The following is a 25,346-nucleotide window of genomic DNA, read 5'->3' on the forward strand; positions in this document are numbered from 1 at the left end:
TATTCCTCCACATTAGAGCTAAGCCTCCACTCCTTCCTTGAGGGGGCTGAATTAAAACATCATCAAATCCTAGATCATCCTTTACTTTAGTTACAAACCCAGAGTTATTAAGAGTTTCTGACAGAAAGAGAATATCACACTTAGAAGAAAAACATAGTTTAGTTAAACGAGAAGACATCAAAGGCTGAGCCAAGCCCTGACAGTTCCAGGAGATGATCTTCATATAGGATCTGGGGGTATCAGGCCCCCCGCGCCTCCGTCGAATCCATTGTTAACAGAACATGAGTCCACAAATGCCTCCCGTTTTTCCTTCTTCCTGAGTTGACACAAGACCGTCAACTCATCTGCAGCCTCGGCTCTGTTGAAAGCCGTTTCAAACCTGATCCTCTTACGCTTCAAGAAAGCAAACTCCTGTTGAGCATTGTTGGAAACTTTGTCTAGGAAATCTCCTGTTGCCGTTGTGACTTCATCTTTCTTTGAGAACTTGGCATGAAGATACCGAATCCTCTCGGCTGTTAATTCTGTATCTTCGAAGACACTTGGAAGGGAGGATGAAGACGTGATGTGTGTACCTTGACCATGACCAAAAGTGTTTAGTGGTGGCATTTGGAGACCAGGAATGAGAGTTGCAGGATCCACTGATGGCAGAGTATCGGATTCAGACATGTTGTCTTGCAGATCAAATTGTCGATCATCATCACTTCCATCATCAGACTCCGGTGGATCAGTGTTGTCAAAGGTTAAGGAACATTCTTTTACATCGTGTTTTAGTGATCCACACTTGGTACAAAAATTTCTAATTCGCTCATATCGATACTTAATCACAGTGTTTCCATCAAGAGCAAAATTTATGTTCTTCTGGAAACGTAGAGGATCATCAATGTTCCAGGCTATCCTAACCCTTACCGCTCCCACTTGGTTGACATTCTCATCATAATCTACACCCATAACATATCCAATCCTATTGCCAACCCATCTAGCCGTAACATTCGTAAAATAGAGAGTGGGAATACCTTGGATTTGCACCCAGAAAGGAATGATCTTCATGTCGTTTTCACCAATGTTAGGTATTTCTTCCTTCTTTATTTGTCTTCTTATAGTTCTAATTTTCAATTACATATGTATTATAAATTTTTGGTGGCTGGAAAAAACAATTATTTTTGGTCCATTTAGCATTTAATTTCTAAAAAATAATATTTATTTTTCATTAAGTAAAAATATAATTATGTACATTAATCTATACTTTAAATTCACACTTTACTACTAAATTGTAATTAAAGTTACATAAATATGAATTGACTATTTTTTCATTCATTTTCATTCAAACACACTATAAATTATAACTGTAACTCCTCTAGTTAAATTATTTTAGAAATGTAACTTTCATCCCTTGAAATCTTATAAATAACCATTCTCACATCATCATCCACCATATCTCAAATTCTAATTTTTTTTTTTTTTTTGTTTATGTTCTTGCATGGGTTCAAAACTCATAGTAAGAAAGTGATTATATAATTTGTACAATTTTATTTCTTTGTTTTTATGTATTTCTTCCTTCCTTCTTTGTATTCTTATTATTTTTAATTTTCAATTACATATGTTATTTTAGAAATGTAACTTCCATCCCTTGAAATCATATAAATAACCATTCTCACATCATCGTCCACTATATCTCATATTCTAAATATTTTTTTTTGTTTATGTTCTTGCATGGATTCAAAACTCATGGTAAGAGTGTCATTATATACTTTTTAGATTTCTCTTATATTTTGTTCAAATTTATTTCTTGGTTTTTAGGTATTTTTTCCTTCTTTATTTGTCTTCTTATATTTTTAATTTTCAACTACATATGTATTATAAATTTTTGGTGGCTGTAAAAAACAATTATTCACTCTCTCCTTGGTCAATTTAGCATTTAATTTCTAAAAAATAATATTTATTTTAATTAAATAAAAATATAATAAAGTACATTAATCTATACTTTAAATCCACACATTGCTACTAAATTGTAACTGAAATTACATAAATATGAATTGACTATTTTCCATTCATTTTCATTCAAACATACTATAAATTATAACTGTAACTCCTCTAATTAAATTATTTTAGAAATGTAACTTTCATCCCTTCAAATCTTATAAATAACCATTCTCACATCATCATCCACCATATCTCAAATTCTAAATATTTTCTTTGTTTTGTTTATGTTCTTGCATGTGTTCAAAACTCATGGTAAAAGTGTGATTATATATTTTGTTAGATTTATCTTATATTTTGTTCATTTTTTAATGTATTTTTTCCTTCCTTCTCTGTCTTCTTATTATTTAATTTTCAATTACATATGTGTAATATATTATTTTAGAAATGTAACTTCAATCCTTTGAAATCCTATAAATAACCATTCTCACATCATCATCAACTATATCTCAAATTCTAAATATTTATTTTTGTTTTGTTTATGTTCTTGCTTGGGTTCAAAACTCATGGTAAGAGTGTGATTATATATTTTATTAGATTTATCTTATTTTGTTCAAAATTTATTTCTTTGTTTTTATGTATTTCTTCCTTTCTTCTTTGTCTTCTTATTATTTTTAATTTTCAATTACATATGTATAATAAATTATTTTAGAAATGTAACTTCCACCTCTTGAAATCCTATTAATAACCATTCTCACATCATCATCCACCATATCTCAAATTCAATTTTTTTTTTTTGTTTTGTTTATGTTCTTGCATGGGTTCATAACTCATGATAAGAGTGTGATTATATATTTTTTTAGATTTATCTTATTTTGTTCAAATGTTTTTTTTTTATGTATTTCTTCCTTCCTTCTTTGTCTTCTGATTATTTTTTTTTAATTTTTAATTACATATGTATAATAAAATTTTGGTGTCTGTAAAAAACAATTATAGATGCAGATTAAACATTACTAAATTTCGATCAAAGCCCAATGAGGGAATGAAGCTAAAAAATCATCTTCATTCATGTATATTTATTTTATTTTTGAAAGTTGTAACGCCCGCGAACCAAAACTCTGCGTTTTGGGGGTGGGTGTCGATCGACACCCATGTTGGTGTCGGTCGACACCACTTATTTCTGGTTCGACCAGATTGATTTAATTATTGATTTGGACCGGTTTGGTTTAAGGAAACCATTGAACCAAGGTTTAAAAAGGAGAAAACGACCTAGGGTCGTGTTTTTGTTGTCTCACGCCACTTTGAGAGAAAAGAAAAGAGAGAAAACTGTTCTTGAGGTTCTAGAAGGAGATTGTGAGAGTTAAAGGCTTTGTGGGTGAGATCTTGTTGTGGGAGTGAGGATTCAAGGCTAGGAACGTGTGGGAAGCTTGCTGAGAGTGTGAATTCATTCATTGTTGGTCAGAAACTTCCTGCAAAGAGGTGAGTGCATGACCATGGCTAATCTAAGCCTTTGATTTCCTTGTTCTTGCTTGTTTGTTGTTGTTTTGTGTGTTTTCTTGCTGGGGATTGGATTATACAGATTCCTAATGATGTTTCCGGCATGGGTTTTGAGTATTGGATGATTTGGAGGAGATTGGGAAGCGAGATTCGACTCTCGGCTTCGTGCGGATCGCAGTTGCAGGTGGAGTGTCGACCGACACCAGAAAAAATGGGCATCGATCGACACTGTGGGGTAGTGTCGGTCGACACCAATGCCAGTGTTGGTCGACACTAGGCTGGTGTCGGTCGACACCTCCCTTCCAGCGAGACGATGTTCGTTTTCCTGGTTTGTATGTTTTGTTTGTTGTTTGTTTGGAACATTGGAATCATTGTTGCTTGTGTGTATAGCCCAATAGATGGGAGGATTGCCTCACTGAGTGTTTATCAAATACTCATGCATCTCAATTTTTGTTTGTGGTGCAGGCGAAGGCAAAGTGTGATCGTGGAATCAAGGCAATGAAGAGGAGGATGTTCTAGGGACTCGATTGGTTGTTGTCTGGCATTGCTAGGTTGCTAGAGTTGGGTCATAGAAACATTACTAGGTTGCTGGTTCTATGATTCTTGTTATTTGGATATTGGTTATGTTGAATATTGGTTATTTATATTTATTGGATATTTATTGGATATTGGTATTGCTGTTCCGCTGTTGATTGTGGTTGTGATTAGGTGGCTAGTGGGTATGAGACCACTAGTTGTAGTTTATTATTATATTATATTTATGTATTTATTATTTATTATTTATCTTAAAGAAAAAAAACGGGTTAGGTCGTTTCAGTTTGGTATCAGAGCCCTTACGGTTATAGGTTTGGTAGATGGGAGGATTGCCTCACTAAGTGTTTATCAAATACTCATGCATCTCAATTTGTGTTTGTGGTGTAGGTAAAGGCAAAGTGTGATCGTGGAATCAAGGCAATGAAGAGGAGGATGTTCTAGGGACTCGATTGGTTGTTGTCTGACATTGTTAGGTTGCTAGAGTTGGTCTTTAGAACTCGCTAGGTTGCCGGTTCGTTGTTCTTTGTTTTTTGACATTGGAATGGTTATGTCTGGATATTGGTTATTTATTAATATTGGATATTTATTGGATATTGGTATTTGTATTCCGCTATTGGTTGTGATTGTGGTTAGGTGGCTAGTGAGTATAGGACCACTAGTTGTAGTTATTTATTATTATTATTATTTATTAAAAAAAAACGGGTCAGGTTGTTTCAAAAGTGTGCGATGTTTTAACAAAATAAACTATTATAATCGAATTATTAAATAAAATTTTTAACTCTCTCTTACCTCCAAAAAATTTGTAATCATTATATTTAGTTCTTGTGATCCAAAATATAATTGTATAAAGATCATTATAAGGTTTATTTAATTCAAAAATTTGTAATTTAATGATATTCTATATAAAACACAATTTGATATTCTATTTCCAAAATTTTACTATAAAGAATAAATCGTTAGAATTTTACCTAGAAATAAGGTGAATATAAAAAGGATTAAAAAACAAATTAATCTTTGAGATGTTTTTATTGCATTTCATATGATTTTATAAAAAAATATATTTAATTGATACTTAAACAATAATTTTTGAATTTATTTATTAAATGTTTTAGGAAAATTTTGAATATCATAGTAAATTTATATTTTTATCATTAACAATACTTTTTAAATAAGTGGTATATTTTGATATTGTGAAATTTGAATTAATAAAGTGTATTATTGACATTTACAAAATTTGTTTGTTATATATGTATTTTTAGGGAGAGTTTCAAAAATACATCATTTTCAATCTCATTTTTCAGAAATACCATTTTAAAATTTTTTATTAAAAAATCTTCTCATAGTATTCTAATAGTTTTATGATTATTACATAAAAGTAAGGTTTCACTTTCTCCTTATTGGTCTACTTGGCAATGCATTTTTAACAAAAAAAAATATTTACATTAAAACACAAATTTATCACATTTAAATTTTCACATTTAACTCACATAATATAAAACTGAAATCATATGAATTCGCCCTATAAATTATGCATTAACTTTATTTCTCCACCAAGTTGTATTAATCAATTGTATTAAAATAAAACAATAAATTGTAATTCTCATTTTTCTAAATATAATTTTTCATCATTTCTCTTCCTATAAATACTCATTATTATTCTCTTAGTATATCACTCTTTCATTCTCTCATCTTCTTCCACTACTCTCAAATCTCTTTTTGTTTTGTTTTGTTCTATTTTGTATTTTTTTTTGTTATTGTTGTTGTATGGGTTATAAAAAATCAAATCAAATATCATTGTAAAATCTTATTTTTAGAGTTTGTATGATATGTATATCTTATATATATATATATATATATATATATATATTATTTTTTTAATCTTCTAAAAGGTTTATCTCCATTTTATATTTTATATTAACATCTTATAAGTCATTATTTTCATACTTTCTAACAATATTCACCACACAATAAGATCATGAAGTTGAAATGATCCATATCTAATTATCTATTATGTCTCTGGTTATCTCACATATTCATGTATCATTTTTAATAATTTATCAAGATCAATATAATATTTAAAGATCAACATAATTATCCATTTGTAAAGTCTATCAACTCTATTTATAAAGACTATTTTTTTTTGTGATCCAATTGATAAATCTGCAAAGATCAATATAATACATATATATATATATATATGATTTGAGGTTTTTGAAAACAAAAAGAACATAATTAAACAATTGGTTTTTGTGTGTTTAATCAAAATAAAAAATGATCCAAAAAAGAAATATTCAACTGGAACTTAAATATAAAAATATAATATAATTTTAAAAATACCATTTAACTATATTCTCTAAAAATGAAACCATTAGTATGAAATCTAGCACTATTAATTAAATTGATGAGTGAAAAACAAAAAAAAAACAAAAAAAAAATATAAGTTATCCTTGGGGTTTTAAAAATTATTGAGATTGAAAAAATCATATAATTTTATAAGAAAACTAATTTAGATTGTCACTTGAAAAATAATATTTTTTTTATTTTGAAATATTATGTGTAAGTGTTGAGTTTATATCAACAAACAACCAAATCATGTGAATTTTCATTCAGCCCTTTGGTATTCTTTTTATTTTAGGTTATAAAAATTTAAAAATATTTATTTATAATTAAAATATCAAAATTAAAGTATTTATTTATAATTTTCATTCAGTCCTTTGGTAACTCCATTTAACCCAAATGTAACTCCTATCCAATAATTGTACATTAATTTATTCCTCCTACTAACTTATTTATCTTGCAAGAGAAAATGTTTTTGGTTAAATTTTGATATTGTTTATTTATTTTGGTTGGCTAAACTAATATTCATATTTTGGTTGGCTGAATTAATATATTTCTCATGTAAAATTATTGTTTATAATATATTTCTCATTTCAAAGTTTAAAGCAGTATATCATATATATAAAAGTAAGGTTTTGGTCTCTCCTTATTGGTTGATTTTCATTTAATGTTTCCGAATTTTTTTTATTTTTTATTTGCTTTCTAATTGCTTTAAACAATATTTAAGACCCAATAAACACAATACATTTAACTCACACATTAAAATAAAATTATAACTGAAAATAAAATAAATTATGTATTAATCATAGGGGTGCTTGCAAAACTAGACCCCTAACTTGAGTCAATTGCAAAACTGACTATCTCTTTTTCTCTCTCCAACATTTGCCATTTTCTCCCAAATAAATCCTTATTTGTTCATTTTATTCACAAAAATGCCATTATTTCTAATTTATTTGAATTTCTCGCGAAAATGTTTATTACATTCATATCCTCATCTTCTTCTTTCAATTTTCCAACAACCAGGAACAACCAAATTTGAAGCTCTTAATGCTTCAATAACCTGAATTTGTAAGCTTAAATAACACTCAATGCTATGAGAACTTCATTTTCTTTCATCTCCTCTCCATTTTAATCCAAGAAAATTTGCAAGTGCATTCATCTTGTTATATGTCATTATTCTTGGATAGTGATTGAATCGGTGCTGGGTTTCTTCCGTGGTGACTAAAGACGACGTCCTCGGTGCTTGACATTGCGAAACAACCACCGATAAGGTTATTTTCCGGTAGATTTCATGACCTTCGTTAATGTTTTTGCGAAATTAGACATCATTTGTCAGTCTAAATGTCATAATATCATGTAAAGACTACTATGTTGTCAATTTTGCAATTAAAAATTTATCGAGTTTCGAGCCCGTAGACTGAAATTTTTGTAACATCCGTGAACCAAAATTGGGGATGTTGGGGATGGGTGTCGATCGACACCAGGCTAGTGTTGATCGACACCAGCTTTTCTGGTTCGACCTGATTGTTTAATTCGTCGTTTTGGGTCGGTTTGGTTTAGGGAAAACCATTGAACCATCATATTTAAGTGGGAGAACGACCTAGGTCATGTTATTAGTGGTGTTACGCCGTTTGAGACAAAGAGAAAAGGAGAGAAAGTGTTCTTGAGGTTTTTGGGAGAGATTGTGGGATTTCTAGGCTTGTGGGGTGAGATCTGTTCCTGTGGAGTGGCGACCTAGAGCTAAGGACGAAGGGGAAGCTTTCTAAGGTGTTGGATTCGTCATCTTTTGGTCAGAATCTTCCTGCAGAAGAGGTGAGTGCTTGACCATGGCTGATCTAAGCCTGAGAACTCTTTTGTTTGGTTGTTCCTTGTCTATTGTGTTGTTTTCTTGCTTGGTTTTGTTGTTTTAGTGTTTCCCATAGGTTCCTGAGGCGTTTGGGAGAATTTGAGACGGTTTCGTGGTGATTCGAAACGGAGGATCGACATTCAGATTCGTGCAGTTCGCGTCTGCAGAGTCAGTCGTCGATCGACACCAATCTGGTGTCAGTCGACACCACTCTTAACCGATTGTGAGTTTGTTCGTTTGATGTGTTGACTGTGTTTATTGGCTCAACTTAGCAATAGAATCTCAGTTGCTTGTGTGTATAGCCCAGTAGATGGGAGGATGGCCTCACTGAGTGTTTATTAAATACTCATGCATCTCAATTTGTGTTTGCGGTGCAGGTAAAGGCAAGTGTGAACGTGGAATCAAGGCGATGAGGAGGAGGATGATCTAGGGTCTCATTTGTGTGTTGTGGGTGATTTATGGTGATATGTTGGAACCTTGGTTAGAGTTATGTTAGGTTGTTGGATAGAATGGTTAGGAATGTTATTGTATTATTGATATGTTGGTTTGGTATTGTTTATACGTTTCCGCTGTGTAAGATGGTTATGGCTGGTTTAAATGATGTTTTGTGGTTTGAGTTGATTTAATTAAGTAGTATAGGATGCTTAATTATATATATATATATATATATATATATATATATATATATATTGTATTATTAAAAACAAAAGAACGGGTTGTTTCAATTTCAGTCTCCTTAATTTTATTTGAAAACAAAAAAATATGGTTCAGATTGCATTATAATCTTTCCGTCGGATACTTTGTTTGTGGTCTACTAAGGTGTATTTTTGCAATTGACCAAATTCTTGACTTTTTAGTTATGACTGTCGGACGAAGTCTTCTTAGGATAATAAAATAGTAGACTTCTATAGTGGCTATTTTTGGGGTTAACCAAAATATAAAGCATCGACCGTAATATTATTGATATAAAATTAATTAGTTGAGTGAAAAGAAGTCTACTAGTTAAAAAAATAATATGTTGGTCAACCCTAAAAATGACTACGACATACTGCAAACGAAGTCAACATTCCTGGAGACTTCTTACGTAGTTTAATTGGCGAAATTCAAACTTGGTCAATTGCAAAACTAACCACAATGGTCTGGTCAATTGCAAAAATAACCATAATAGACTATAATCAAAGTTAACATGTTGAAATTTTCCAAGAAGTCTACTCTGTTATATGTTTTTAATTGCAAAACTGACTAAAAAATTAACAAAGGAAGATAACAAAAGAAGTCAACTATCGTAGTAGACTTCATACGGTGTCTGCTTTCTTAAATTGTAATTACAAAAATAGACCACACAAAATAGACTTCAAGAGAAGTATCTTCATAGAGGCTAGTTTATGTCTACAATGTTGACATCAACATGAAGTTGTCTTAATTTGAAAACCAATTTATAGCAAATTGACATGATTATATATTATATATATAGAGAAATCAAGTTTTTGGTTTTCTTAGGCAGTTAGATCATTAACATAGACTTATTTTGGAACTCAACGTGTTGGAGTTCTGTGTGAAGTCTGTATAATTGAAAAAGTCTTTAATCAAAAATTTTATATAAAGAATTTTTTGTTTTTTTAGTTCGAAGATGAAACGACCTGACCCGTTTTTTTTTTTAAGATAAATAATAAATAATAAATACATAAATATAATATAATAATAAACTACAACTAGTGGTCTCATACCCACTAGCCACCTAATCACAACCACAATCAACAACGGAACAGCAATACCAATATCTAATAAATATCCAATAAATATAAATAACCAATATTCAACATAACCAATATCCAAATAACAGGAATCATAGAACCAGCAACCCAGCAATATTTCTAATGATCCAACTCTAGCAACCTAGCAATACCAGACAACAATCAATCGAGTCCCTAGAATATCCTCCTCTTCATTGCCTTGATTCCACGATCACACTTTGCCTTTACCTGCATCACAAACACACATTGCAATGCATGAGTATTTTATAAACACTCAGTAAGGCAATCCTCCCATCTACTAGGCTATACACACAAACAATAAAGATACTCTAACCATCAAACAACAATCAACAAACAAACCAGGCTTGGCATTGACCGACACAAGGATTGCATCAACCGACACCATCAGGGACCAGCTACGACCGACACAAGTTATGCATCGATCGATACCACGTTAGCTTGCATCGACCGATGATTCCACTTGCATCGATCGACACCATGCTCGACATCACGCGGAAGCCCTAATCGCATCGACCGATGCCTCCACATGACATCGACCAATGCTCCTAGGTCAACCGCGCCGTCCTCACACTAGCATCGACTGACGCCCATAGAGCATCAATCGACGCTCATGTCGAGCATCGTCTCCCCCGAAACTTCTCGCCGGATCTCCATTCCTGCAACCACAAGAATCGATCCCAAGCCACAAGAAAGCTTCCTAATGCCTCAAATAACATACTAGCAAGCCTAACAACACAGAAACAAACATATCAGAATAATCTCCAGCTTAGATAAGCCATGGTCATGCACTTACCTTTGCAACAGAAGAATCTGAACCTCAAACAAGCAATAGAACACTCCTAGCAAGCTCCTACAGTGATCCCAGCTACAGATCTCTACAGGAGCAACTTCAAATCTCCAAAACTCACCAAGAACGCTTAGAACTCTTTTCTCCCTTCTCTTTTCTCTCAAAAACGGCTAAAGTCGCATAATAAGACAAAAGGAACGACTTAAGGGTTTTTCTTTCCCTTTTGCCCAAAATGCAGCGTTTAACTTAAGTCAAAACGTAGGAAATTAGGTCAGCATCAACCGATGCTCCCCCCTGCATCAATCGATGCACATCCCAAACCGGAAATTCTGGTTCGCGGATGTTACAATTCTCCCCCACCAATTTAGATTCGTCCTCGAATCTCGACCAACACTCAGCCAAGGACTCCCGTGCTACCGTCTCCACGGCCCACACTCCTCCGACCGATCTACACAAGGTCACCTCTACCCGATAGACTCACGCTCCAGGCATTATTTGCTCTCGACTTTTGGACTTTCCTTTACTCACAGGCCTAAACCTTGAGTTTTTATTGGCTCTTCATCAGACCTAAGTCTGCATGCCATAATGTTAGCTCCTCATCGGGCCTAAACCCGCATGCCAATATATATATATATATATATATATAAGTAAGTCCAATAATCGTCTCTCGGGTTGCCACCCTACAGCGCGCCCCCGGATCGTCATCTGAAATCGATATACCAATCACAATCCCAAGCCACAAAGTCTTAGGATATGGCGGTACTACGAGAACCGAAGTCCTCCAAGAGTCGCGAGCAAACAATTCTGAACACGTCTGAGTCCTATCCCTATCCAGGTTTCCTTCTCGTGGCTCGCGTAAGACAACACAATGTCCTACCAACCACATCTCCCCTCACTGGAATACCCCATGACCACAAAAGGATCATCTCACTGCCCCACGGGCCGCCACAAAGGCCAAACAAATGTCCTAAACAGGACCGCCACAAAGGCCAAACAAATGTCCTCAACATGACTGCCACAAAGGCCAAACAAATGTCCTCAACAGGACCGCCACCAAGGCCACACGTCCCGAAGGACCGTAACGAAGACCATCTGTCCCAAAGGACCGCCTCAATAGGCACTCTGGCTAAACAGCCCGCCACGAAGGCCACACAATGGCTAAACAGCCCGCCACAAAGGCCACACAAGCCCTCCCCCAGGCTCTCTGCCACCAAAAATGGACAAATTCTAAATCACATAAAACTTTCCATTTTTAGCACTTACCCCTTTTGGAAACTTTCCATTTATAGCAACTTCTAATTCAGGGAACTTTCCTCCAAACACTGCCTTGCGGAAATTTTGTACCCCAAACACCACCTCATCTTGTTACTGAGTCGCACAACCAACCACCCCAAACGACCGAGTAACAAGAGAGATGGGCTTGAATACTCCATTCCCGCTCCAGCCACGGACTACAGATGGGACCAGGCTAGGCAAGCTCAAGTCGTGGCTTGCTACTCATACCACTTCTTAAACCTTGCCTTCATCCTTGCCTCAGGCTCCCAAGTCTGCTCTTCAACACCATCACAGTCCCAAAGGACTCTCATCAAAGGAATCTTCTTCTTCCGAAGTTCTTTGATCCTCCTCTCGAGAACCCTCACTGGTCTCGCCTCCAAATTCATGTTAGGCTGAATATCCTCAGGGATCTTTGCCAACAACTGGTCATCCTCACGGAGACACTTCCGCAACATAGACACATGGAAAACCTTATGGAATGCACGCATAACCTCAGGTAACTCCAGCCTATATGCCACTGGTCCAACTCGCTCAATCACTCTGAACGGACCCATATACCTCGGACTCAACTTAGTCTCAGTCAATGACCTGTTCGGACCCTGCAACATGTCCTCTCTGACTGTCCATCTGTCTGGGGATGATAAGCTGTACTCATATGCACCTTAGTGCCCATATCTGCCTGAAATGCCCTCCAGAACACCGAAGTGAACTTCGAATACCTATCAGACACAATACTCGCTGGCACCCTATGCAACCTGACTATCTCCTTCACATACTTCTTAGCCAAGACTGCTGCTCCATCAGTCTTCTTAATTGCCAAAAAATGTGCCGACTTAGTCAACCGGTCCACAATGACCCAGATAGCATCAAATGTCCTGGACACTGGCAAACCAACCACGAAGTCCATAGTAATCATATCCCACTTCCACTCTGGAATGGGAAGACTCTTCACCAACCCACCTGGTACCTGATGCTCAACCTTCACTAGTTGACACACATCGCACCTCGCAACCCAACTAGCCACATCCTTTTTCATCTCGACCCAGTGATAGTACGTCTTGAGATCTCGGTACATCTTAGTCGCTCCTGGATGAATGGAGAACATGCTAGCATAAGCTTCTCTCAGAATCTCCTACCTCAACTCCTCATCCTTAGGCACACAGATCCGCCCATGCACCAGAATAGTACCACTAGCCGAAACCTGATACTCTGAGTCACCATCCTTTGAGGCATTCACCAGCCCCAAATCCGACTCCTGAGCCAACCGCACTCTGCTCAACAAATCTGCTCTATCAGTTGCAACCAAACCCAACGGCTCCTGAGAAACCGCACACAAGCTCAAAGCACTGATCTCCCCTACCAGAGACTCCAAATCCTGCTCCTGAGCCGAAGCCGTCCGCTTCCGACTCAGAGCATCTGCAACCAAGTTAGCCTTACCAAGATGATAGGCTATCTCCAGATTATAATCCGCCACCAGATCCATCCACCGCCTCTGCCTCAAGTTCAGCTCGGGCTGAGTGAATATGTACTTTAGGCTCTTATGATCTGTAAACACATGTACCTTTGCACCATAAAGATAAGACCTCCAAATCTTCAGGGCAAAGACCACAACACCCATCTCCAAGTCATTAGTAGGATAGTTGTCCTCATGCTTCTGCAACTGCCGCAAAGCATAGGCAATCACCTTCCCATGCTGCATCAACACACATCCCAAACCCACTCTAGATGCATCTGTATAAACCACATAGGGTTCTCCCTGCTCAGGTAAAGCCAACACTGGAGCAGTAGTCAACATCTCCTTCAGGCTTGCAAAGCCCTCCTCACACTCCTGTGACCAGACAAAAGGAACATCCTTCCCCGTGAAATTAGTCATAGGACGTGCTCTGCTCGCAAACTCCTGTACAAATCTCCTGTAATAACCTGCCAACCCAAGAAAACTCCTGATCTTTGTGGCATTCTGCGGTCTAAACCAATCCCTGATAGCCTGAATCTTCTGCGGATCTACAGAAACTCCATCTGCAGACACAATATAACCCAGAAAACCCATCTCACGCTGCTAGAAACTACACTTGCTCAACTTAGCAAACAACTTCTGCTCACTGCATGCTCTTTAGGACTCTTAGAATAAACCAGGATGTCGTCGATGAAAATGATGACAGACACGTCCAGAAACTCCTGAAACACGCTGTTCATTAATCTCATAAACGCAGCTGGTGCGTTAGTCAACCCAAACGGCATCACCACAAACTCATAATGCCCATACCTTGTCCTGAAAGCAGTCTTCCTCACATCTGCGTCATCTATCGGGATCTGATGATAACCCGAAGCCAGATCTATCTTGGAGAACCAAGTAGCCCCTCTCAACTGATCCAACAACTCATCGATTCTCGGAAGAGGGTACTTGTTCTTCACAGTGACCCGGTTGAGACCTCTGTAATCAATACACAAGCGGAAACTCCCATCCTTGTTCTTAATGAATAACATCGGCGCTCCCCACGGTGATACACTAGGACGGATGAATCCCTTGCTCAACAAATCCTCTAGCTGCTTCTTCAGCTCTGCCATCTCTGCTGGATCCATCCTGTAAGGTGCCTTGGATAGCGGTGTCATCCCTGGTTCCAGTTCAATCGTAAAAGGATCAGGCCGAGGAGGTGGTAATCCCTGCAACGACTAGAACACGTCCTCAAACTCCTCTACAACCTGAATACCGCTAACCGTAGACTTCCCCACAGACTCTGGCATAGATATAGTAACCAAATAAGCCTCACGACCCTTCTCGATCATCTTCCCAGCCTGAATGGCCGAGATCACAAGACTCCCCGAAGTCAGTCTAATCCCCTGATAAACCAACTTCCCTCCTGAACGTTTGAACTCCACTTTACCCCGATGACAATCCAGATAAACCATATGCCAATGCAACCAGTCCCCCCCCCAAGATAATGTCATACAGCTCCACGAGGCTGATAAGCAAATCTGCAGGCCGAGACTCTCCTGCGATCTGAATATCGATACCCTTCGCTCTACCAATGACCCTCAGAAAGTTGCCTCCAACAACTCTGACAACTCCTGTATGCTCTCCGGGATCTCCCACGATACCTGCACTCTATGCACACTCCAGGGTAATGAAGCTATGAGTAGCTCCGGAATCAAACATAATGTGGGACTTAAACCCGCCCACCAACAAGGTCCCTACACAAACCTCATGTGTTGAGAACATAAAACCCGCCCACCAACAAGGTCCCTACACTTTATCACAGGAAAACATAAAATCTGAACTTACTAAGAATTCACAAAGACAAAGTATCAGAGATTATACCTGTGATCGCCCCGGCACTAGTCCTACTAGTCTCCATAGTCGTGTAAACCCATGGCGCCTGCTAAATCCGTGCCACCGGCTGCTCTCCCGGCTGCACCTGCTGCAACGCCGCCACTGCTACCGGCTGCAACTTGGGACAATAGGGCTTGATGTGCCCTGTCTCCCTGCAATAATAGCACACACGATCTGCTGTCGACGGGGCACTCCTCTTGGGACAGCTAGCAATCTTTTGGTCCATGCTCCCACACCTGAAGCAACTCGCACCACTCGACGTCTGCCTAGCCTCCCACTTCCTCTTGGTTCACTGCGCAGGCTTACTGCCCTTGCTAGAACCTCCCTAATGTTGAGCCCTACTAGGCTTGACTGCTGGGCTAGCCGCCACTGATTGTGCCCGGATATCCTCCTCTATCCCTGCTGCAGTCTCAACCAGCTCTGCACGTGAAGCATAACTCCGCCCCCTACAGTGAACCCTAAAGTCATCACGTAGGGCCCTCATGAACCTCGTGATCTGAGCCTCCTCAGACTCCATATCCCGACCCCCATACCTCAGAAGTCGACTGAACTCTCAGTCAAGCCCCCGCACTGACCGAGTCCCCTGAGCTAGCTGAAGGAACTGTACCTCCAACCTATCCCGTGCCTCCCTAGGGAAATACTTGTGGTTGAACTCCAACACAAAGTCAGCCCAAGACATCTCCCTCTTCACTCTCCTGGCTACCATAGAACTCCACCACAACTGAGCATCACCAGTCAAATAGTAGATCCCAATGTCCATCCAAAACCCCTCAGGACACCTCAGAGTATGGAAGTTACGTTCCACACTCCTCCTCCACTCATCCGCAGCGGTAGGATCTGTACCTTCCGAAAACCGCTCGGTACCAATACGGCTAATCTTTGTCAGCATGCTGATATAACGAGAATGAACTCCCACATCCGCAGCCACTGGCTGCGCTCTTCCGCCACCACTAGTGGCACTACTTGAGCCTGAGCCGGTACCACAGGTGGCTACCGCTCCAACAACTATGCCAGCAAACATGCAAGGTCGACACCCGGGACTCCAGCCACTAGGACACCCGCACCTGAGGCCCTACCATCACCGGCTACTGGAGCATCAACACTGCCACCTCCGGCCACACTCATGGAATCCCCCTAGACACCCTGCGACTCGCCGACACCCTCTGTTGTCACACTCTGGTCCGCAGTCTCACTAATCTCTAGGACTCTGCCCCTACCACGACCACGTCCGCGTCCACGACCACGTCCACATCCACGACCACGTCCGGCACCACGACCACGACCAGCAATAGCATCCTCTCTAACCATCTGCACTACCATGAGCAGAAAGCTAAACACACAATAAACAGAACACAAAACCAAAAGAAAACACACTGTGGAATCACAATGTAGGCTCGAAGAAGATGTTCTAGGACTCCATGCCACACACAATTGACTAACTCACATAATTAATCAAGACATGCAATCCTAGACAACTCAACAGAAACCTAGTGAACTCAAACCTAGAACCGTAAGGGCTCTGATACCAAACTAAAACGACCTGATCCGTTTTTTTCTTCTTTAAGATAAATAATAAATAATAAATACATAAATATAATATAATAATAAAATACAACTAGTGGTCTCATACCCACTAGCCACCTAATCACAACCACAATCAACAGCGGAACAGCAATACCAATATCAAATAAATATAAATAACCAATATTCAACATAACCAATATCCAAAAAACAGGAATCATAGAACCAGCAACCTAGCAATGTTTTTAATGAGCCAACTCTAGCAACCTAGCAATGCCAGATAACAATCAATCGAGTCCCTAGAACATCCTCCTCTTCATTGCCTTGATTCCACGATCACACTTTGCCTTTACCTACATCACAAACACACATTTCAATGCATGAGTATTTTATAAATACTCAGTAAGGCAATCCTCCCATCTACTGGCCTATACACACAAGCAATAGAGATACTCTAACCATCAAACAACAATCAACAAACAAACCAGGCTTGACATCAACCGACACAAGGATTGCATTGACCGACACCATCAGGGACCAGCATCGACCGACACAAGTTATGCATAGATCGATACCAGGTTAGCTTGCATCGACCAATGCTTCCACTTGCATCGATCAACACATGCTCGACATCACGTGGAAGCCCTAATCGCGTTGACCGAAGCCTCCACAAGACATCGACCGATGCTCCTAGGTCAATTGCGCCGTCCTCGCACTAGCATCGACCGACGCCCATAGAGCATCAATCGACGCTCATGTCGAGCATCGTCTCCCCCGAAGCTTCTCGCCGGATCTCCATTCCTGCAACCACAAGAATCGATCCCAAGCCACAAGAAAGCTTCCTAATGCCTCAAATAACATACAAGCAAGCCTAACAACACAGAAACAAACAGATCAGAATAATCTCCAGCTTAGATAAGCCATGGTCATGCACTTACCTTTGCCACAGAAGAATCTGAACCTCAAACAAGCAATAGAACACTCCTAGCAAGCTCCTACAACGATCCCAGCTACAAATCTCTACAGGAACAACTTCAAATCTTTAAAACTCACCAAGAACGCTTAGAACTCTTTTCTCCCTTCTTTTTTCTCTCAAAAACGGCTAAAGTCGCATAATGAGACAAAAGGAACGACTTAAGGGCATTCCTTTCCCTTTTGTCCAAAACGCAGCGTTTAACTTAAGTCAAAACGTAGGAAATTAGGTCAGCATCGACCGATGCTCCCCCCTGCATCGATCGATGCACATCCCAAACCGGAAATTCCGGTTCACGGATGTTACAGAAGATGTAACGGCGACGAAGATGAAGAGACGGGGTTGAAGAATACAGATGAAGAGGCGGAGTTTGAATAATTTTTCTCCCCAAATTATTGATGACATATAATTCAGCAAAAGAAATTATAAGATTAATTACATGGCATTCAGCAAAAGCAAAATTGTCCTATATATATGAGTGGCGAAGGGGAAAAAGGGTGCTATATATAAGAGCTGCTATGAAGCAAGCTTTTGTAGACGACAAGGATCACAACTAAGTCATCTGAGTGCAAATTTGTTTAATATAAAAACAACTTAGGTGTTGATTGGTTGTTTGTTTCGCTGATTACTTGATCAATGAACGTAGTAGACTTGCTCGTTTGTTTCGCTGAATACTCGGGGCTGTGCTCAACAATTAAGAATTTAGCATAATGATGTAATTTGACATTATTTCTTTGTTCGTTTTTGTTTAATGTTTCGAATCGTTTGGGTTTGAGTAAACCATTAAAAATAAGTACAAATCTTTTTATCAATCAACCACAACAAGCGACTTATACTCTTCTCTATCTATTACAGCCTCCATGATCATCATAGGGTCAATCTCTCCATCATGTTCCAAAAATACTTTGATCAAATACTTCTCGCTCATGCGCACAAAACCAGATTAGGTCAAATCAGATTTTATATATTGCCTCAACATGTATAAATTTGTTTCACGGTTCCAAAGATCTACTTGCTTTGTCGGAGAATCCAGTGAAAGCATCTTCAACTGAAGAAAACTTGATCACTTTGACATCGCCGAAGAATGAGAATATTGCCTTGAACTGTAGGAGGCACGAAACAAAGTGATTACTTGATTAAGAGTAATAGATAGCTAAAGAAATTTTAGTTACCGTATCTTCATTGCTCCGCTTTGGAACTTAAGAACCCGAGAGGGGCTTGTCTTATTTGATGCCTCACATTCATCTTTTCCGTCCTGACAAAGCTGAACATCAAGCCATGACTCTTTTACATGGAAAATAATTTTGTATCTGAGGATGTTCTTCTGAAATGAATAATTCGAAAAACAACAATATCTTCAAAGCTTAGGTTACTTGTTTCGAAAATGCAGGGTTATCTAGAAAAGAATACTCTCTGATACCAATGCAGGGTTATCCGGAAGCTCCTTAAGCTTGATATTGACCTTTAATTGTTAGTAGCAGATTAACTACTTTTTCTCTTCCCATTTTGTGAAATGTTGGAGACTGTGTAAGATTGTGAATTCGACCAGCAGCTACACAGAAAACTCATGAATAGATCAAACATAATAGGAAAACAGAAAAAATTTAACCTTTAATGAGATTGATGTATAGTCAAGCAAGGACATCTAGCCTAATACAATCGAACTGAAATGTAATGTCGAAGAGTAACACACAAGAGATAGAAAAATCAAAACTTTAACAGACACTTTGAGCAATCAATTGCAGATCCAAGTACATTAGTTAATCACTTGATCAGATTCAAAAGCAGAGATGAAAAATCAACTAAAGTGATCAAAAAGTCAAAACCCATCTCAGGTTATAGCAAATACAATGCAATCAAACAATAAAGAACTGATCTTAAAACGAAACACTGAGATTTAAAGGTCAACGGTGAGCTCGAATTAGAATCAGACAGAACCAACAAATTAAATAACCTAACTTCATGTAACATCTGCGAACCGGAATTTCCGGTTTGGGATGTGCATCGATCGATGCAGGTGGAGCATCGGTCGATGATGACTTAATTTCCGGCGTTTTGACTTAAGTTAAAACGCTGCGTTTTGGGCAAAGGAAAAGGGGAAAAATCCTTAAGTCGTTTCTTTTGTCTCATTAGTTGTTTTGGCTGCTTTTGAGAGAGAGAAAAGAGAGAAAGAGTGTTCTTGGTGTTCTTGGAGATTTTCTATGAATTGGTGGCTTTTATGGTGAGATTCTGTAGCTGGAATCGTTGTATGAGCTTGCTAAGAGTGTTCTATTGCTTGTTTGAGGTTCAGAGTCTTCTGTGGCAAAGGTAAGTGCATGACCATGCGTCGGTCGATGCAATGGGAGCATCGGTCGATGCAGATCCTGCGTCGGCCGACGCAACCTCCAATTGGTGTCGGTCGATGTATGTTGGTATCGGTCGATGCTGAGTCCTGGTTTGTTCTTGGTGATTGTAGATTGTTTATTGATGGTTAGAGATGTCTCTATTGCTTGTGTGTATACCCCAGTAGATGGAAGTATTGCCTTACTGAGTGTTTATAAAATACTCATGCATTGCAATTTGTGTTTGTGATGTAGGTAAAGGCAAAGTGAGATCGTGGAATCAAGGCAATGAAGAGGAGGATGTTCTAGGGACTCGATTGATTGATGTCTGGCATTGCTAGGTTGCTAAGGTTGGGTCATTAGAAACATTGCTAGGTTGTTGGTTCTATGATTCCTCTTATTTGGATATTGGTTATGTTGAATATTGGTTATTAATATTTATTGGATATTTATGGGACCACTAGTTGTAGTTTATTATTCTATTATATTTATGTATTTATTATTTATTATTTATTTTAAAAATAAAAAAAAACCGGGGCAGGTCGTTTCAGTTTGGTAACAGAGCCCTTACGGTTCTAGGTTTGGGTTCACTAGGTTTTTGTTGTGTTGTCTGGGATTGCATGTCTTGATTAATTATGTGAGTTAGTCAATTGTGTGTGGCATGGAGTCCTAGAACATCTTCTTCGAGCCTTCAATGAGATTCCACAGTGAGTTATTGTTATGTTTCTTTGTGTGGTTTTGATTTGTTCTATGCTTGTTAGCATCTGTTCTTGGAAGATCAGTGGTTAAAGGTGTTTGAGTTGCTGGTCGTGGACGTGGGCGTTGTCGTGGCAGTGGTCGGGTGAGTTCCCGAGGCCAGCGAGTGTGTGGTCCAGAGTTCCATGAGGAGGTATGTCAGAGGGTCGCAAGCATATCAGGAGGGACCAGAGAGGGTGTCAGCCGGTGAGTGTGCCGGACGTGCTGGGAACCCAGGTGTGAGGTTGCAGCGGGTGAAGCCCAGGGTCGAGATGATCGCTTGGAGGATCTGTTGACGTGCTGGGTGAGCGGTGACCGTGAGGGGTACCAGTGCAGGCTCTAGTTGTACCGCATGTGGCGGGGTGCAGCTGAGGGCTAAGGAGGTTGAGGATTTTTCCATCTTATCTTAGGAGGATGGAGCAGTTGTAGATGACTGGTGCGAGATTCTTCGCGAGAGTTATTGAGCCTAAAGAGGCAGATAGGTGGACAAATGTTTTTGGAGCAAATATTTTTCTGTTTGGTGGTTAATCCAGTTGGATGTTAGAACTTGAGTGGGCAGTTATAACATTGGAATGTTATACTCGGACCATAGGAGGTACTTTTGGTCAGAAGATGTTTATAGTCGTTAATGATTGATGCTCCTGAAGGGATGGTGGTTTTCCCAGAATACCGATAGCTCGAGGGGCTGTGGGGTCCGAGAGTGACAGAGGGGATGATGTTCTCCCGAGGGGATGATTAGTTCCTCTGATACCGAGATCTTGAGGATTATGATCCAAGAGTGAGGCGGTATAACTCGAAGACGGTAGTCTGAGAGTGAGATCGGTATGGCTCGAAGGCTGCGACCTAAGGGTGGAAAGTTGGGAGCAAGCAATACCTAGGACGTGAGTATAAAAAACCGATTGAATGTAGACCTCGAGAGATTGACGGTGGTTTAATCTTGGGTTTTAGATGTGTTGACCAATGGGCCAGGGTTTTATTGACCGGAGCGATTATGAATGTGTGGCTGTTGCACCATGATTATGAGGCCGGTGGTGCTGGAGTCTCGGGAAGGGGAATTGCAGCAGGTTTGAGCCGGGAAAGGCATGTTTTCCAGATACATAAGTTCACGAGAAGCGTTCATGGTAGGATAATCTAATCGTTGCGACGATTTTAGATTACGTTCATTGGAGATGGACAAGGTTGCTAGATTCAAGGTTTTGGTAAGCTTCTGAGGGAAATAAGGCAAGTGGTTTGAGTTTGCGGCTTGCAAAGCATTTGATGCGGTGAATCAGAATGTGCGAATGTATGGTACTTGTTTGTTTTATTACGCTCGTATTGATGATTTGCTATGGAGAATTGCTAAGGGAAAAGCTAACTTTCTAATAAGCTATCTTGTGGAAGTTTCCCTAAGAGGCAAGTTACTAGAGTTTCTTGGATGGACAAGAGGTGTGGATATCCGGGTGGTGGTAGAGCTGAGGAAGTTACTGATGTCAGCATACTTGATTATTAGTCTAGTAGAGCTGAGGAAGAAAATTGGGGATTCTTACGTCTTACCACTTCACCATGGGGAGCATCGGTGTTGTTCGTCAAGTAAAAGGACGTGGTATGGGTATGAGTTCGTGGCGATGTCGTTTGGGTTGACTAACACACCAGCTGCGTTTATGAGATTGATGAACAGCGAGTTTCAGGAGTTTCTGGACGTGTCTGTCATCATTTTCATCGACGACATCCTGGTTTATTCTAAGAGTCCTGAAGAGCATGCAGTGCATTTGAGATCAGTTCTGGAGAAGATGCGTGAGCAGAAGTTGTTTGCTAAGCTGAATAAGTGTAGTTTCAGGCTATCAGGGATTGGCCGAAACTGCAGAATGCCACATAGATCAGGAGTTTTCTTGGGTTGGCAGGTTACTACAGGAGGTTTGTGCAGGGGTTTGCGAGCAGAGCACGACCTATGACTAAGTTGACAGGGAAGGATGTTCCTTTTGTTTGGTCACAGGAGTGCGAGGAGGGCTTTGCAAGCTTGAAGGATATGTTGACTACTGCTCCGGCGTTGGCTTTGCCTGAGCAGGGAGAAACCTATGTTGTTTATACAGATGCATCCAGAGTGGGTTTGGGATGTGTGTTGATGCAGCATGGGAAGGTGATTGCCTATGCTTCGCGGCAGTTGCGGAAGCATGAGGACAACTATCCTACTCATGACTTGGAGATGGGTGATGTAGTATTTGCCCTGAAAATTTGGAGATTGTATCTTTATGGTGCTAAGGTACAAGTGTTTACAGATCATAAGAGCCTGAAGTATATATTCACTCAGCCCGAGCTGAACTTGAGGCAGAAGCGGTGGATGGAGCTGGTGGCGGATTATGATCTTGAGATAGCCTATCATCCCGGTAAGGCTAACTTGGTTGCAGATGCTTTGAGTCGGAAGTGGGCGGCTTCAGCTCAGGAGCAGGATATGGATTCTCTGGTAGGAGAGATCAGTGCATTGCGCTTGTGTGCGGTTTCTCAGGAGCCGTTGGGTCTGGTTGCAGCTGATAGAGCAGATCTGTTGAATAGAGTACGGTTGGCTCAGAAGTCAGATTTGGGGCTGGTGAATGCCTCAAAGGATGTTGACTCAGAGTATCAGGTTTCGGCTAATGGTACTATTCTGGTGCATGGGCTGATCTGTGTGCCCAAGGATGAGGAGTTGAGGCAGGAGATTCTGAGAGAAGCTTACGCTAGCATGTTCTCTATTTATCCAGGAGTGACTAAGATGTACCGAGATCTCAAGAGGTACTATCATTGGGTTGGGATGAAGAAGGACGTTGCTAGTTGGGTTGCGAGGTGCGATGTGTGTCAGCTAGTGAAGGCTGAGCATCAGGTACCAGGTGGTTTGCTGAAGAGTCTTCCCATTCCGGAGTGGAAGTGGGATATGATTACTATGGACTTCGTGGTTGGCTTGCCAGTGTCCATGACATTTAATGCTATATGGGTCATTGTGGACCGGTTGACTAAGTCGGCACATTTTCTGGCCATTAAGAAGACTGTGGAGCAGCAGTCTTGGCTAAGAAGTATGTGAAGGAGATAGTCAGGTTGCATGGGGTGCCAGGGAGCATAGTGTCTGATAGGGATTCCAAATTCACTTCAGTGTTCTGGAAGGCATTTCAGGCAAAGATGGGCACCAAGGTGCATATGATTACAACTTATCATCCCCAGACAGATGGACAGTCAGAGAGGACGATCCAGACGTTGGAGGATTTGTTGAGGATGTGCGTGTTGGATTGGGGTGACCATTGGGCAGATCACTTGAGCTTGGTAGAGTTTGCTTACAACAACAGTTACCAGGCGAGTATTAGCATGGCTCCTTATGAGGCTTTGTATGGGAGGCCGTGTCGTACACCGTTATGCTGGACTCAGGTGGGGGAGAGGAGCATGTACGGGGCAGATTTTGGTCAGGAGACCTCGGAGAAGATTCGGGTTCTCAAGCTGAATATGAAGGAAGCTCAGGATCGGCAGAGGAGTTCTGCCAATAGGAGGAGGAGAGATCTTGAGTTTCAGGTTGGAGATAGAGTGTACCTCAAGATGGCCATGTTGTGGGGACCGAACAGGTCATTGAGTCCAAGGTATATGGGTCCGTTCAGAGTGATTGAGCGAGTTGGACCAGTGGCATATAGGCTGGAGTTACTTGAGGTTATGCGTGCATTCCATAAGGTTTTCCATGTGTCTATGTTGCGGAAGTGTCTCCGTGAGAATGACCAGTTGTTGTCTAAGATCCCTGAGGATCTTCAGCCCAACATGACTTTGGAGGCGAGACCAGTGAGGGTTCTCGAGAGGAGGATCAAGGAACTTCGGAAGAAGAAGATTCCTTTGATGAGAGTCCTTTGGGACTGTGATGGTGTGGAGGAGCAGACTTGGGAGCCTGAGGCGAGGATGAAGGCAAGGTTTAAGAAGTGGTATGAGAAGCAAGCCACGACTTGAGCTTGCCTAGCCTGGTCCCATCTGTAGCCTGTGGCTGGAGCGGGAATGGAGTATTCCAGCCGATCTCTCTTGTTACTATGTCGCTTGGGGTGGTTGGTTGTGCGACTCAGTAACAATATCAGGTGGTGTTTGGGGTACAAAATTTCCGCAAGGCAGTGGTTTGGAGGAAAGATTCCTGAATTAGAAGTTCCTATAAGTGGAAAGTTTCCAGATTTGGTAAGTGCTAAAAATGAAAAGTTTTATGTGAGTTAGAATTTGTCCATTTTTGGTGGCGGAGAGCCTGGGAGATGGCTTGTGTGGCCCTTGTGGCGGGCTGTTTAGCCGTTGTGTGGCCTTTGTGGCAGGCTGTTTAGCCATCGTGTGGCCTTCGTGGCGGGCTGTTTAGCCATTGTGTGGCCTTCGTGGCGGGCTGTTTAGCCATTGTGTGGCCTTTGTGGCGGGCTGTTTAGCCATTGTGTGGCCTTTGTGGCGGGCTGTTTAGCCATTGTGTGGCCTTCGTGGCGGGCTGTTTAGCCATTGTGTGGCCTTCGTGGCGGGCTGTTTAGCCAGAGTGTCTGTTGAGGCGGTCCT

The sequence above is a fragment of the Camelina sativa genome, chromosome 16 (assembly GCF_030686135.1).
Source record: "Camelina sativa cultivar CO46 ecotype springtype chromosome 16, ASM3068613v1".
NCBI classification, from domain to species: domain Eukaryota; kingdom Viridiplantae; phylum Streptophyta; class Magnoliopsida; order Brassicales; family Brassicaceae; genus Camelina; species Camelina sativa.